Source organism: Pseudophryne corroboree, chromosome 11 (genome assembly GCF_028390025.1).
Source record: "Pseudophryne corroboree isolate aPseCor3 chromosome 11, aPseCor3.hap2, whole genome shotgun sequence".
Classification (NCBI taxonomy): domain Eukaryota; kingdom Metazoa; phylum Chordata; class Amphibia; order Anura; family Myobatrachidae; genus Pseudophryne; species Pseudophryne corroboree.
The window spans coordinates 340,200,529-340,218,814 of record NC_086454.1 but is presented as its reverse complement, the minus strand read 5'-3'; the positions used below and the strand labels follow the sequence as shown (position 1 = coordinate 340,218,814).

The 18,286-nt window shown below is 40.7% G+C and overlaps 1 protein-coding gene across 3 annotated transcripts in view; it reads right to left on the bottom strand.

The window, feature by feature from the left end:
• ST3GAL2 (ST3 beta-galactoside alpha-2,3-sialyltransferase 2) overlaps positions 1–18,286 on the bottom strand; it is a 74,404-nt gene that overhangs the window by 41,734 nt on the left and 14,384 nt on the right. The window contains exon 1 of one of the 3 annotated variants that reach the window (XM_063945873.1): positions 155–364. The exons of the other annotated variants lie outside the window; for them this stretch is intronic. The gene's annotated coding sequence lies outside the window, so the exon portion shown is untranslated. Of the gene's footprint in view, positions 1–154; positions 365–18,286 lie in introns of those variants that run through there. 3 annotated transcript variants of the gene reach the window in all.

Below are 18,286 nucleotides of genomic sequence, written 5' to 3'. Positions count from 1 at the left end.
TATATGGGGAGGAATGGAGCCCCCAGGAGGGAGCAGCAGTCGGGAGAGGTATAATGATATATGGGGAGGAAGGGATACAGCCCGGCAATGACACAGCCGCAGACACCAGCCCTCCCATCCCCATTATCCCGGTACATCATGCCCAGGCCGGTACCTGGAAGACGCCTTTGTCCCTTCCTTCCCGGAGGCCTCCGCCGTGTCCTCCCCCTGCAGCCTCCAGGCTCCCCCGTACGATGAGCGGAGACCCCCTCAGCCAGCCCCTTGCGAGCTGAGCATCAGCATCAGACGAGCTGCGAGACACGGCGCCCGGAGGCCTCTGGGAAATGTAGTTCTCCAATCACCAGGCTGCGGCCTCCTGAACTAAGCAGAGAGCCCCGGTCAGACTACACCTCCCAAGATGCCCCTGTACAGTGACTTGCGCTCGCCTCCGTAAAGCATTGTGGTTATTGTAGTCCATTCTCTGTCAGCGCGGGTGTTACGCTGGTGACTGAGCACGGAGAAAACTACAAGTCCCAGAGCCTGAGGAGACCATAGTCTGGCAGAGGCAATGGCTCTGCTGCAGGATGGTTCATTCATTCAGCACCAAAAGCGGCTCTGTACTCTGCTGACAGGAGACCCGAATATACTGATCAATACACTGATATATGTAATCACTGATCTGTACACCGATATATGTAATCACTGATCACTACACCGATATATGTAATCACTGATCTGTACACCGATATATGTAATCACTGATCACTACACCGATATATGTAATCACTGATCTGTACACCGATATATGTAATCACTGATCTGTACACCGATATATGTAATCACTGATCTGTACACCGGTATATGTAATCACTGATCACTACACCGATATATGTAATCACTGATCTGTACACCGATATATGTAATCACTGATCTGTACATCGATATATGTAATCACTGATCACTACACCGATATATGTAATCACTGATCACTACACCGATATATGTAATCACTGATCAGTACACCGATATATGTAATCACTGATCTGTACACCGGTATATGTAATCACTGATCACTACACCGATATATGTAATCACTGATCTGTACACCGATATATGTAATCACTGATCACTACACCGATATATGTAATCACTGATCAGTACACCGATATATGTAATCACTGATCAGTACACCGATATATGTAATCACTGATCTATTCACCGATATATGTAATCACTGATCTGTACACTGATATATGTAATCACTGATCTGTACACCGATATATGTAATCACTGTTCTGTACACCGATATATGTAATCACTGATCTGTACACCGGTATATGTAATCACTGATCACTACACCGATATATGTAATCACTGATCACTACACCGATATATGTAATCACTGATCACTACACCGATATATGTAATCACTGATCACTACACCGATATATGTAATCACTGATCTGTACACCGATATATGTAATCACTGATCTGTACACCGATATATGTAATCACTGATCACTACACCGATATATGTAATCACTGATCACTACACCGATATATGTAATCACTGATCTGTACACCGATATATGTAATCACTGATCACTACACCGATATATGTAATCACTGATCACTACACCGAATGTAATCACTGATCACTACACCGATATATGTAATCACTGATCACTACACCGATATATGTAATCACTGATCTGTACACCGATATATGTAATCACTGATCACTACACCGATATATGTAATCACTGATCTGTACACCGATATATGTAATCACTGATCTGTACACCGATATATGTAATCACTGATTAGTACACCGATATATGTAATCACTGATCTGTACACCGATATATGTAATCACTGATCACTACACCGATATATGTAATCACTGATCACTACACCGATATATGTAATCACTGATCTGTACACCGATATATGTAATCACTGATCTGTACACCGATATATGTGATCACTGATCTGTATACCGATATATGTAATCACTGATCACTACACCGATATATGTAATCACTGATCACTACACCGATATATGTAATCACTGATCTGTACACCGATATATGTAATCACTGATCTGTACACCGATATATGTAATCACTGATCACTACACCGATATATGTAATCACTGATCTGTACACCGGTATATGTAATCACTGATCACTACACCGATATATGTAATCACTGATCAGTACACCGATATATGTAATCACTGATCAGTACACCGATATATGTAATCACTGATCTGTACACCGGTATATGTAATCACTGATCACTACACCGATATATGTAATCACTGATCTGTACACCGGTATATGTAATCACTGATCAGTACACCGATATATGTAATCACTGATCTGTACACCGATATATGTAATCACTGATCACTACACCGATATATGTAATCACTGATCAGTACACCGATATATGTAATCACTGATCACTACACCGATATATGTAATCACTGATCAGTACACCGATATATGTAATCACTGATCAGTACACCGATATATGTAATCACTGATCTGTACACCGATATATGTAATCACTGATCACTACACCGATATATGTAATCACTGATCAGTACACCGATATATGTAATCACTGATCAGTACACCGATATATGTAATCACTGATCTATTCACCGATATATGTAATCACTGATCTGTACACTGATATATGTAATCACTGATCTGTACACCGATATATGTAATCACTGTTCTGTACACCGATATATGTAATCACTGATCTGTACACCGGTATATGTAATCACTGATCACTACACCGATATATGTAATCACTGATCACTACACCGATATATGTAATCACTGATCACTACACCGATATATGTAATCACTGATCACTACACCGATATATGTAATCACTGATCTGTACACCGATATATGTAATCACTGATCTGTACACCGATATATGTAATCACTGATCACTACACCGATATATGTAATCACTGATCACTACACCGATATATGTAATCACTGATCTGTACACCGATATATGTAATCACTGATCACTACACCGATATATGTAATCACTGATCACTACACCGAATGTAATCACTGATCACTACACCGATATATGTAATCACTGATCACTACACCGATATATGTAATCACTGATCTGTACACCGATATATGTAATCACTGATCACTACACCGATATATGTAATCACTGATCTGTACACCGATATATGTAATCACTGATCTGTACACCGATATATGTAATCACTGATTAGTACACCGATATATGTAATCACTGATCTGTACACCGATATATGTAATCACTGATCACTACACCGATATATGTAATCACTGATCACTACACCGATATATGTAATCACTGATCTGTACACCGATATATGTAATCACTGATCTGTACACCGATATATGTGATCACTGATCTGTATACCGATATATGTAATCACTGATCACTACACCGATATATGTAATCACTGATCACTACACCGATATATGTAATCACTGATCTGTACACCGATATATGTAATCACTGATCTGTACACCGATATATGTAATCACTGATCACTACACCGATATATGTAATCACTGATCTGTACACCGGTATATGTAATCACTGATCACTACACCGATATATGTAATCACTGATCAGTACACCGATATATGTAATCACTGATCAGTACACCGATATATGTAATCACTGATCTGTACACCGGTATATGTAATCACTGATCACTACACCGATATATGTAATCACTGATCTGTACACCGGTATATGTAATCACTGATCAGTACACCGATATATGTAATCACTGATCTGTACACCGATATATGTAATCACTGATCACTACACCGATATATGTAATCACTGATCAGTACACCGATATATGTAATCACTGATCACTACACCGATATATGTAATCACTGATCAGTACACCGATATATGTAATCACTGATCAGTACACCGATATATGTAATCACTGATCTATTCACCGATATATGTAATCACTGATCTGTACACCGATATATGTAATCACTGATCACTACACCGATATATGTAATCACTGATCTGTACACCGATATATGTAATCACTGATCACTACACCTATATATGTAATCACTGATCACTACACCGATATATGTAATCACTGATCACTACACCGATATATGTAATCACTGATCTGTACACCGATATATGTAATCACTGATCTGTACACCGATATATGTAATCACTGATTAGTACACCGATATATGTAATCACTGATCACTACACCGATATATGTAATCACTGATCACTACACCGATATATGTAATCACTGATCACTACACCGATATATGTAATCACTGATCTGTACACCGGTATATGTAATCACTGATCTGTACACCGATATATGTAATCACTGATCTGTACACCTATATATGTAATCACTGATCACTACACCGATATATGTAATCACTGATCTCTACACCGATATATGTAATCACTGATCTGTACACCGATATATGTAATCACTGATCACTACACCGATATATGTAATCACTGATCTGTACACCGATATATGTAATCACTGATCACTACACCTATATATGTAATCACTGATCACTACACCGATATATGTAATCACTGATCACTACACCGATATATGTAATCACTGATCTGTACACCGATATATGTAATCACTGATCTTACACCGATATATGTAATCACTGATTAGTACACTGATATATGTAATCACTGATCACTACACCGATATATGTAATCACTGATCACTACACCGATATATGTAATCACTGATCTGTACACCGATATATGTAATCACTGATCACTACACCGATATATGTAATCACTGATCACTACACCGATATATGTAATCACTGATCACTACACCGATATATGTCATCATTGATCATTACATCGATATATGTAATCACTGATCTGTACACCGATATATGTAATCACTGATCTGTACACCGGTATATGTAATCACTGATCACTACACCGATATATGTCATCATTGATCGTTACACCGATATATGTAATCACTGATCTGTACACCGATATATGTAATCACTGATCTGTACACCGGTATATGTAATCACTGATCTGTACACCGATATATGTAATCACTGATCACTACACCGATATCTGTAATCACTGATCACTACACCGATATCTGTAATCACTGATCTGTACATCAATATATGTAATCACTGATCTGTACACCGATATCTGTAATCACTGATCTGTACACCGATATATGTAATCACTGATCACTACACCGATATATGTAATCACTAATCTGTACACCGATATATGTAATCACTGATCACTACACCGATATATGTAATCACTGATCTGTACACTGATATATGTAATCACTGATCTATACACCGATATATGTAATCACTGATCTATACACCGATATATGTAATCACTGATCTATACACCGATATATGTAATCACTGATCACTACACCGATATATGTAATCACTGATCTGTACACCGATATATGTAATCACTGATCTGTACACCGATATATGTAATCACTGATCTATACACCGATATATGTAATCACTGATCACTACACCGATATATGTAATCACTGATCTGTACACCGATATATGTAATCACTGATCACTACACCGATATATGTAATCACTGATCTATACACCGATATATGTAATCACTGATCACTACACCGATATATGTAATCACTGATCACTACACCGATATATGTAATCACTGATCACTACACCAATATATGTAATCACTGATCACTACACCGATATATGTCATCACTGATCTGTACACCGATATATGTAATCACTGATCTGTACACCGATATATGTAATCACTGATCACTACACCGATATATGTAATCACTGATTAGTACACCGATATATGTAATCACTGATCTGTACACCGATATATGTAATCACTGATCACTACACCGATATATGTAATCACTGATCTATACACCGATATATGTAATCACTGATCACTACACCGATATATGTAATCACTGATCTATACACCGATATATGTAATCACTGATCACTACACCGATATATGTAATCAATGATCTGTACACCGATATATGTAATCACTGATCACTACACCGATATATGTAATCACTGATCTGTACACCGATATATGTAATCACTGATCACTACACCGATATATGTAATCACTGATCTGTACACCGATATATGTAATCACTGATCTGTACACCGATATATGTAATCACTGATCTGTACACCGGTATATGTAATCACTGATCACTACACCGATATATGTAATCACTGATCTGTACACCGATATATGTAATCACTGATCTGTACACCGATATATGTAATCACTGATCACTACACCGATATATGTAATCACTGATCACTACACCGATATATGTAATCACTGATCAGTACACCGATATATGTAATCACTGATCTGTACACCGATATATGTAATAACTGATCACTACACCGATATATGTAATCACTGATCAGTACACCGATATATGTAATCACTGATCAGTACACCGATATATGTAATCACTGATCTATTCACCGATATATGTAATCACTGATCTGTACACCGATATATGTAATCACTGATCTGTACACCGATATATGTAATCACTGATCTGTACACCGGTATATGTAATCACTGATCACTACACCGATATATGTAATCACTGATCTGTACACCGATATATGTAATCACTGATCACTACACCGATATATGTAATCACTGATCACTACACCAATATATGTAATCACTGATCACTACACCGATATATGTCATCACTGATCTGTACACCGATATATGTAATCACTGATCACTACACCGATATATGTAATCACTGATCACTACACCGATATATGTAATCACTGATCACTACACCAATATATGTAATCACTGATCACTACACCGATATATGTCATCACTGATCTGTACACCGATATATGTAATCACTGATCTGTACACCGATATATGTAATCACTGATCACTACACCGATATATGTAATCACTGATTAGTACACCGATATATGTAATCACTGATCTGTACACCGATATATGTAATCACTGATCACTACACCGATATATGTAATCACTGATCTGTACACCGATATATGTAATCACTGATCACTACACCGATATATGTAATCACTGATCTGTACACCGATATATGTAATCACTGATCTGTACACCGATATATGTAATCACTGATCACTACACCGATATATGTAATCACTGATCACTACACCGATATATGTAATCACTGATCTGTACACCGATATATGTAATCACTGATCACTACACCGATATATGTAATCACTGATCTGTACACCGATATATGTAATCACTGATCTGTACACCGATATATGTAATCACTGATCACTACACCGATATATGTAATCACTGATTAGTACACCGATATATGTAATCACTGATCACTACACCGATATATGTAATCACTGATCTGTACACCGATATATGTAATCACTGATCTGTACACCGATATATGTAATCACTGATCACTACACCGATATATGTAATCACTGATCACTACACCGATATATGTAATCACTGATCTGTACACCGATATATGTAATCACTGATCACTACACCGATATATGTAATCACTGATCTGTACACCGATATATGTAATCACTGATCTGTACACCGATATATGTAATCACTGATCTGTACACCGATATATGTAATCACTGATCTGTACACCGGTATATGTAATCACTGATCACTACACCGATATATGTCATCATTGATCGTTACACCGATATATGTAATCACTGATCTGTACACCGATATATGTAATCACTGATCTGTACACCGATATATGTAATCACTGATCAGTACACCGATATATGTAATCACTGATCTATTCACCGATATATGTAATCACTGATCTGTACACCGATATATGTAATCACTGATCTATACACCGATATATGTAATCACTGATCTGTACACCGATATATGTAATCACTGATCTGTACACCGATATATGTAATCACTGATCTGTACACCGATATATGTAATCACTGATCACTACACCGATATCTGTAATCACTGATCTGTACACCGGTATATGTAATCACTGATCACTACACTGATATATGTAATCACTGATCAGTACACCGGTATATGTAATCACTGATCTGTACACCGATATATGTAATCACTGATCTGTACACCGATATATGTAATCACTGATCTGTACACCGATATATGTAATCACTGATCTGTACACCGATATATGTAATCACTGATCTGTACACCGATATATGTAATCACTGATCTGTACACCGGTATATGTAATCACTGATCACTACACCGATATATGTAATCACTGATCTGTACACCGATATATGTAATCACTGATCACTACACCGATATATGTAATCACTGATCAGTACACCGATATATGTAATCACTGATCAGTACACCGATATATGTAATCACTGATCTATTCACCGATATATGTAATCACTGATCTGTACACCGATATATGTAATCACTGATCAGTACACCGATATATGTAATCACTGATCTGTACACCGGTATATGTAATCACTGATCACTACACCGATATATGTAATCACTGATCTGTACACCGATATATGTAATCACTGATCACTACACCTATATATGTAATCACTGATCACTACACCGATATATGTAATCACTGATCACTACACCGATATATGTAATCACTGATCACTACACCGATATATGTAATCACTGATCTGTACACCGATATATGTAATCACTGATCTGTACACCGATATATGTATTCACTGATCTGTACACCGATATATGTAATCACTGATCTGTACACCGATATATGTATTCACTGATCACTACACCGATATATGTAATCACTGATTAGTACACCGATATATGTAATCACTGATCTGTACACCGATATATGTAATCACTGATCACTACACCGATATATGTAATCACTGATCTGTACACCGATATATGTAATCACTGATCTGTACACCGATATATGTAATCACTGATCTGTACACCGATATATGTAATCACTGATTAGTACACCGATATATGTAATCACTGATCTGTACACCGATATATGTAATCACTGATCACTACACCGATATATGTAATCACTGATCACTACACCGATATATGTAATCACTGATCTGTACACCGATATATGTAATCACTGATCACTACACCAATATATGTAATCACTGATCACTACACCGATATATGTAATCACTGATCACTACACCGATATATGTAATCACTGATCTATACACCGATATATGTAATCACTGATCACTACACCGATATATGTAATCACTGATCTATTCACCGATATATGTCATCACTGATCTGTACACCGATATATGTAATCACTGATCTGTACACCGATATATGTGATCACTGATCTGTACACCGATATATGTAATCACTGATCACTACACCGATATATGTAATCACTGATCACTACACCGATATATGTAATCACTGATCTGTACACCGATATATGTAATCACTGATCTGTACACCGATATATGTAATCACTGATCACTACACCGATATATGTAATCACTGATCTGTACACCGATATATGTAATCACTGATCTGTACACCGGTATATGTAATCACTGATCACTACACCGATATATGTCATCATTGATCATTACACCGATATATGTAATCACTGATCTGTACACCGATATATGTAATCACTGATCTGTACACCGGTATATGTAATCACTGATCTGTACACCGATATATGTAATCACTGATCTGTACACCGATATATGTAATCACTGATCACTACACCGATATATGTAATCACTGATCTATACACCGATATATGTAATCACTGATCACTACACCGATATCTGTAATCACTGATCTGTACACCGATATATGTAATCACTGATCACTACACCGATATATGTAATCACTAATCTGTACACCGATATATGTAATCACTGATCACTACACCGATATATGTAATCACTGATCTGTACACTGATATATGTAATCACTGATCTATACACCGATATATGTAATCACTGATCTATACACCGATATATGTAATCACTGATCACTACACCGATATATGTAATCACTGATCTGTACACCGATATATGCAATCACTGATCTGTACACCGATATATGTAATCACTGATCTATACACCGATATATGTTATCACTGATCACTACACCGATATATGTAATCACTGATCTATACACCGATATATGTAATCACTGATCACTACACCGATATATGTAATCACTGATCTGTACACTGATATATGTAATCACTGATCTATACACCGATATATGTAATCACTGATCTATACACCGATATATGTAATCACTGATCACTACACCGATATATGTAATCACTGATCTGTACACCGATATATGTAATCACTGATCTGTACACCGATATATGTAATCACTGATCTATACACCGATATATGTAATCACTGATCACTACACCGATATATGTAATCACTGATCTGTACACCGATATATGTAATCACTGAGCTGTACACCGATATATGTATTCACTGATCACTACACCGATATATGCAATCACTGATCTGTACACCGATATATGTAATCACTGATCTATACACCGATATATGTCATCACTGATCACTACACCGATATATGTAATCACTGATCTATACACCGATATATGTAATCACTGATCACTACACCGATATATGTAATCACTGATCTATACACCGATATATGTAATCACTGATCACTACACCGATATATGTAATCACTGATCACTACACCGATATATGTAATCACTGATCTGTACACCGATATATGTAATCACTGATCTATACACCGATATATGTAATCACTGATCTGTACACCGGTATATGTAATCACTGATCTATACACCGATATATGTAATCACTGATCTGTACACCGATATATGTAATCACTGATCACTACACCGATATATGTAATCACTGATCTGTACACCGGTATATGTAATCACTGATCACTACACCGATATATGTAATCACTGATCAGTACACCGATATATGTCATCACTGATCACTACACCGATATATGTCATCACTGATCACTACACCGATATATGTGATCACTGATCAGTACACCGATATATGTAATCACTGATCACTACACCGATATATGTAATCACTGATCAGTACACCGATATATGTGATCACTTATCAGTACACCGATATATGTGATCACTGATCACTACACCGATATATGTAATCACTGATCTGTACACCGATATATGTAATCACTGATCACTACACCGATATATGTAATCACTGATCAGTACACCGATATATGTGATCACTGATCAGTACACCGATATATGTAATCACTGATCACTACACCGATATATGTAATCACTGATCACTACACCGATATATGTAATCACTGATCTGTACACCGATATATGTAATCACTGATCACTACACCGATATATATAATCACTGATCTGTACACTGATATATGTAATCACTGATCAATACACCGATATATGTAATCACTGATATATGTAATCACTGATCAGTACACCAATATATGTAATTCTCACACTGCAATGTAGCTCTGAGCTACAACACTCTCACACCAAACTCTCTGCACATTACATGTGCCCCCCTGCAGTGCAGCATGGTGTTACCCAGGTGCTCAGTTACTGGCTGCTTCTGCATGTAGTCCACACATGCTGGGCAGCTTTATTCTCACACTGCAATGTAGATCTGACCTAGGACATGCCCTTCCCACACCTAACTCTCTGCACATGTTACATGTGCCCCCCTGCAGTGCAGCATGATGTTACCCAGGAGCTCAGTTACTGGCTGCTTCTGCATGTAAGCCACACATGCTGGGCAACTTTCTTCTCACACTGCAATGTAGCTCTGAGCTAGGACACACCCCTCCCACACCTAACTCTCTGCACATGTTACATGTGCCCCCCTGCAGTGCAGCATGATGTTACCCAGGAGCTCAGTTACTGGCTGCTTCTGCATGTAAGCCACACATGCTGGGCAACTTTCTTCTCACACTGCAATGTAGCTCTGAGCTAGGACACACCCCTCCCACACCTAACTCTCTGCACGTGTTACATGTTCCCCCCTGCAGTGCAGCATGGTGTTACCTAGGAGCTCAGTTACTGGCTGCTTCTGCATGTAGTCCACACATGCTGGACAGCTTTATTCTCGCACTGCAATGTAGCACTGAGCTAGGACACGCCTCTATCACACCTAACTCTCTGCACATGTTACATGTTCCCCCCTGCAGTGCAGCATGATGTTACCCAGGAGCTCAGTTACTGCCTGCTTCTGCATGTAACCCACACATGCTGGGCAACTTTCTTCTCACACTGCAATGTAGCTCTGAGCTAGGACACACCCCTCCCACACCTAACTCTCTGCACATGTTACATGTGCCCCCCTGCAGTGCAGCATGATGTTACCCAGTAGCTCAGTTGCTGCCTGCTTCTGCATGTAGCCCACACATGCTGGGCAACTTTCTTCTCACACTGCAATGTAGCTCTGAGCTAGGACACACCCCTCCCACACCTAACTCCATACTTGCCTACTTTTGAAAACCACTTTCAGGGAGATTTCAGGTGGCAGTAGAATACGCAGCGCTTTCCGTTGGTGGAGGGGCATGGAGGGGGGTATCGGGCCATGCATGTCTAGGTCCACCTATGAGGGTATTTATTGCCACTCAGGGGTGTGTCCTGATGAAAACTATAGTACTAAAAGCAGGGGAAAAAAGCGTAATAATATAGGTACACTATATATTAAGACAGTGTGTACTGTACACTTGTGAGGAGACTGACAAATAGAGAACCTACAGTATATACATTGGTGTGCGATTGTGTGATTTTAAATATATTATAATATATATATATATATATATATATATATACACACACACACACATCACACCCAGTACACACAGCACCGTAATCTACTACATTATACACACAGCCAGAGCCGTAGCTAGACATTTTGGTGCCCTGTGCCGGGAAAAAAAATTGGTGTCCCCCCCCCCCCCCCCCACATGCTACACAGGGACTGCGCGCCGAAGGCGTGCATCAAAAATATATGGGCGTGGCTTCATGGGAAAGGGGCATGACCACATAATTCACATTACATTACCCTGCACAGTATTGTACTTTTGCCACATTACACCACACAGTAGTACCCCTTATACACATTACACCAGGTAGCCTACGCCAGGTAGCCTCTTACACACAATACGCCAGGTAGCCTCTTACACACATTACACCAGGTAGCCTACGCCAGGTAACCTCTTACACACACATTACACCAGGTAGCCTCTTACACACATTACGCCAGGTAGCCTACGTCAGGTAGCCTCTCACACACACATTACACCAGGTAGCCTCTTACACACATTACATTACACCCCCCCCATATCACACACAGTAGCACATTACATTACACCAGCCCCATATTACACACAGTAGCGCATTACATTACATTACACCAGCCCCATATTACATACAGTAGCACATTACATTACACACACCCCCATACTACACACAGTAGCGCATTACATTACATTACACCAGCCCCATATTACATACAGTAGCACATTACATTACACACACCCCCATACTACACACAGTAGCACATTACACCCCCCCCCCCCACATATTACACACAGTAGCACATTACATTACACCCCCCAAATTACACACAGTACAACATTACATTACACACACCCCTATTACACACAGTAACATATTACATTTTACACCCCCATATTACACACACACCCATATTACTCACAGTAGAACATTGCATTACACACACACCCCATCAGTGATCGCGCTGGGACAGAAATTATGTGGGTCTCAGGGACCCATCATTTATAAATTTTGGAGTCCCACTTCATTATTTTTGTGTCACATCATATTTTATTGAAACTAAATCTATTAAATGGGCATCAGACCTCTAAGCATACCCTTTAAATACACTTAAACCTCTATATGTGTCCTTTAAAGTCCCTCAGACCCCCTTACATGGAATTAGATCATTCTACATACCCCTAAAATTCCCATCAGATCCCCCACATGCCCTCAGACATTGCACATATAAACAGTGGTGGAACTAGTGAAGGGTGGACCCAGGTTAAAAAATATGCTTTGGGTCCCCCACTCATACGCCTCCCCCCACATATGCTAAAGATTAGCAAGACAGTACGTTCATGCACTGAGTGCCCTTGGCTGTGCTCCCTCCACGGTAGCACGTTTCCCACTACACATTGCGGCACTACATCCCCCCCCCCCCCCCCTTACAAACTACATCCCTGCACTATAGTCCCCTTATAATATGCTATACTACTTTGCTGTACTACGTTACATCACCCTATATATACCTTGCACTACATCACTACACTCCATTTTTGCACTACACCCCTCCTATACCCTGCCGTACATCACTACACTACATTACTTAATACATCCCCCTATATGCCGCACCACATACACTACATCCCCCCATATGCTGAACTACATCCCCCCCCCCATGCGCTGCACTACATCACTATATCTCCCTCCCTATACGCTGCACTAATTTACTACAGTACACTACACATTAACATTAGCAACATCCCTCCAGATACCTTCTCAGCTCCTCTGTCCTATGGAACTCAAACAGGGTAGAATGAGGGTGCAGGCAGGGTAGTGTGGAAGAGGAGAACAAATTTAAATTGGGGGTGACAAGGTGGAGGGTAAGAAGCGGTCAAGCCTAGTCCTCAGAACATGAGGAGCAGATTATAATATAGAGGGTCAGTCATGTGCGGTCGCACCTGAGACCATCAGTGCAAAGTACTGATTTTAGTACTTTGCTAATGTGTAGGACCTGTTCTGCATGTGAGCGAGCAGGTCCTGTGGCACAGGATGCAGGCCGGCATTGGATTGGCAGTCTGATAACATTTAATTTCGGGGAAGTGCGGCAGGTTACAGGGGAATGATTGCAGCATTGTGGGAACAGGAAATGAAGGGGACAGGCTATGTCCTGCAGAAACTGCCCCCTACTCTTCTCCAGGGTTCTCTTGTCCTATTCCTGCCCATGCCACCCTCAGCCGCCTCCTGTCCCGCCATCTACTGCTGGCATCTTCTGTGGGCATGACTCCAGCATGCTGCTTACTCCGCAGTTAGTATTCTGCAGAGGCGGATTGTCTACCCATTAAATCTCCCCCCACCCCCACCCCCTTCCCCAACTGTGGCACGCAAGATGATTTTTCTGTGTACTGATGAGCCCCCTCACCTGCTGTAGTTATAGCCCACCATCCTCAGACCTGACATTGATAGTGGCAGCGACGGGCTCTATCCAGTGCTGCTAGAACAGCCAGAATGCTGTGTGTAATCTGGCAACAGCCTCTTCATCCCAGAGTCCTTAGGGTTGCCATGGGTTTATACATTTGTGTTCTGTGTTATTCAGTCAAACACACCATGACCCTATATACACAGGGAGGTTTCCACATTTCATCCTAAACTGTCAGCCCCGCCCCCCGCATTGTAGCAGCTGAATGATTAAACCAGTAAAGGCACTGGCAATCCCCACCCCCAATGCACAGCACCACGCCGTCCCCCGCTGCCGGATCCACAGCACTCCCCCATCCATGCACCGCACCTACCCTGCTAGTCGGTGACACTCCTTCGCACTCCCCCATCCCTGCACCGCACCTCCCCTCCCGACTGCTAGTGAGTTTTAGTCCACCGCACTCCCATCCCTGCACCGCACCTCCCCCCGCTACTCGGTGACACTCCTCTGCTCTCCCCCATCCCTGCACCGCGCTGCTGCTGGTGAGTGACAATGCACCGTACCACACTCCCCTCCGTTGCCTAAGCATACCTTACCTTTGATAGGGGATGATCGGGGTACGGTGAAGCAGAAGGGGAGGGCAGGAGATTACACTCTCCATATAGTCTCCTCCCCTTTCTCTGCTGACAAAGTGAAACTGACAGACTCGCACAGGACATGGACAGCGCTGCTGGCCAGAGTGCGTCCTGAGGGACCCAACGGGTTTTAATTTTCGGGTCCTCACTGTCATTTTTGGAGTAAAATACGCGCAGTAACGCGTTTTTGCGATCACTGCCCATATTACACACAGTACAACATTACATTACATTACACACACACACACACACACACACACACACACACACACACACACACACATATTACACAAGTAGCACATTACATTTTACACTCCCCCATATTACAGACAGTGGCACATCACACACACACACACACACACCCATATTACACACACACACACACACACACACACACACACACACACACACACACACACACCATATTACACACACACACACACACACACACACACACCCATATTACACACACACACCCATATTACACACAGTAGCACATTACATTTTACACTCCCCATATTACACACAGTAGCACATTACATTTTACACTCCCCCATATTACAGACAGTAGCACATTACACACACACACACACACACACACACACACACACACACACCCATATTACACACAGTAGCACATTACATTACATTACACCCCCCATATTACACATAGTGATGAGCGGGTTCGGTTTCCGAGAAACCGAACCCACCCGAGCTTTACCTTTTTTTACACGGGTCCGAGCAGACTCGGATCCTCCCGCCTTGCTCGGCTAACCCGAGCGCGCCCCGAACGTCATCATCCCGCTGTTGGATTCTCGCGAGATTCGGATTCTATAAGCAGCCGCGCGTCGCCGCCATTTTCACACGTGCATTGAGATTGATAGGGAGAGGACGTGGCTGGCGTCCTCTCCGTTTATACGAGACAGTTGATCTGATTGCTTTGCTTTGCTTGTTTATTTTACTATTGTGGGGAGGATTGGGGAGCAGCTGTTAGGAGGAGTACAGTGCAGAGTTTTGCTGATAGTGACCACCAGTTTTTTATCCGTTCTCTTCTCTGCCTGAAAAAAACGCTCCATACCATATCTGTGCTCAGTGTGCTGCATGATATATCTGTGCTGAGTGCTCACACTGCTTAATTGTGGGGACTGGGGAGCAGCTATAGCAGGAGTACAGTGCAGAGTTTTGCTGACAGTGACCACCAGTATACGTTTGTCTGCCTGAAAAACACTCCTGTGGCTTTTTTTTTTATACTAGTAGTTTAGCAGTTTGCTGACAGTGTCCACCAGGTCCATTATACTGTATATAGCAGTACGGTAGGCCACTGCTGTACCTACCTCTGTGTCGTCACTCGTCATCCATAAAGTATACTATCCATCCATCTACATTGTATACCTGTGGTGGCTTTTTTTTTTATACTAGTAGTTTAGCAGTCTGCTGACAGTGTCCACCAGGACCATTATACTGTATATAGCAGTACGGTAGGCCACTGCTGTACCTACCTCTGTGTCGTCACTCGTCATCCATTAAGTATACTATCCATCCATCTACATTGTATACCTGTGGTGGCTTTTTTTTTTTATACTAGTAGTTTAGCAGTCTGCTGACAGTGTCCACCAGGTCCATTATACTGTATATAGCAGTACGGTAGGCCACTGCTGTACCTACCTCTGTGTCGTCACTCGTCATCCATAAAGTATACTATCCATCCATCCATCTACATTGTATACCTGTGGTGGCATTTTTTTTTTATACTAGTAGTTTAGCAGTCTGCTGACAGTGTCCACCAGGTCCATTATACTGTATATAGCAGTACGGTAGGCCACTGCTGTACCTACCTCTGTGTCGTCACTCGTCATCCATAAAGTATACTATCCATCCATCTACATTGTATACCTGTGGTGGCTTTTTTTTTATACTAGTAGTTTAGCAGTCTGCTGACAGTGTCCACCAGGTCCATTATACTGTATATAGCAGTACGGTAGGCCACTGCTGTACCTACCTCTGTGTCGTCACTCGTCATCCATTAAGTATACTATCCATCCATCTACATTGTATACCTGTGGTGGCTTTTTTTTTTATACTAGTAGTTTAGCAGTCTGCTGACAGTGTCCACCAGGTCCATTATACTGTATATAGCAGTACGGTAGGCCACTGCTGTACCTACCTCTGTGTCATCACTCGTCATCCATTAAGTATACTATCCATCCATCTACATTGTATACCTGTGGTGGCTTTTTTTTTTATACTAGTAGTTTAGCAGTCTGCTGACAGTGTCCACCAGGTCCATTATACTGTATATAGCAGTACGGTAGGCCACTGCTGTAC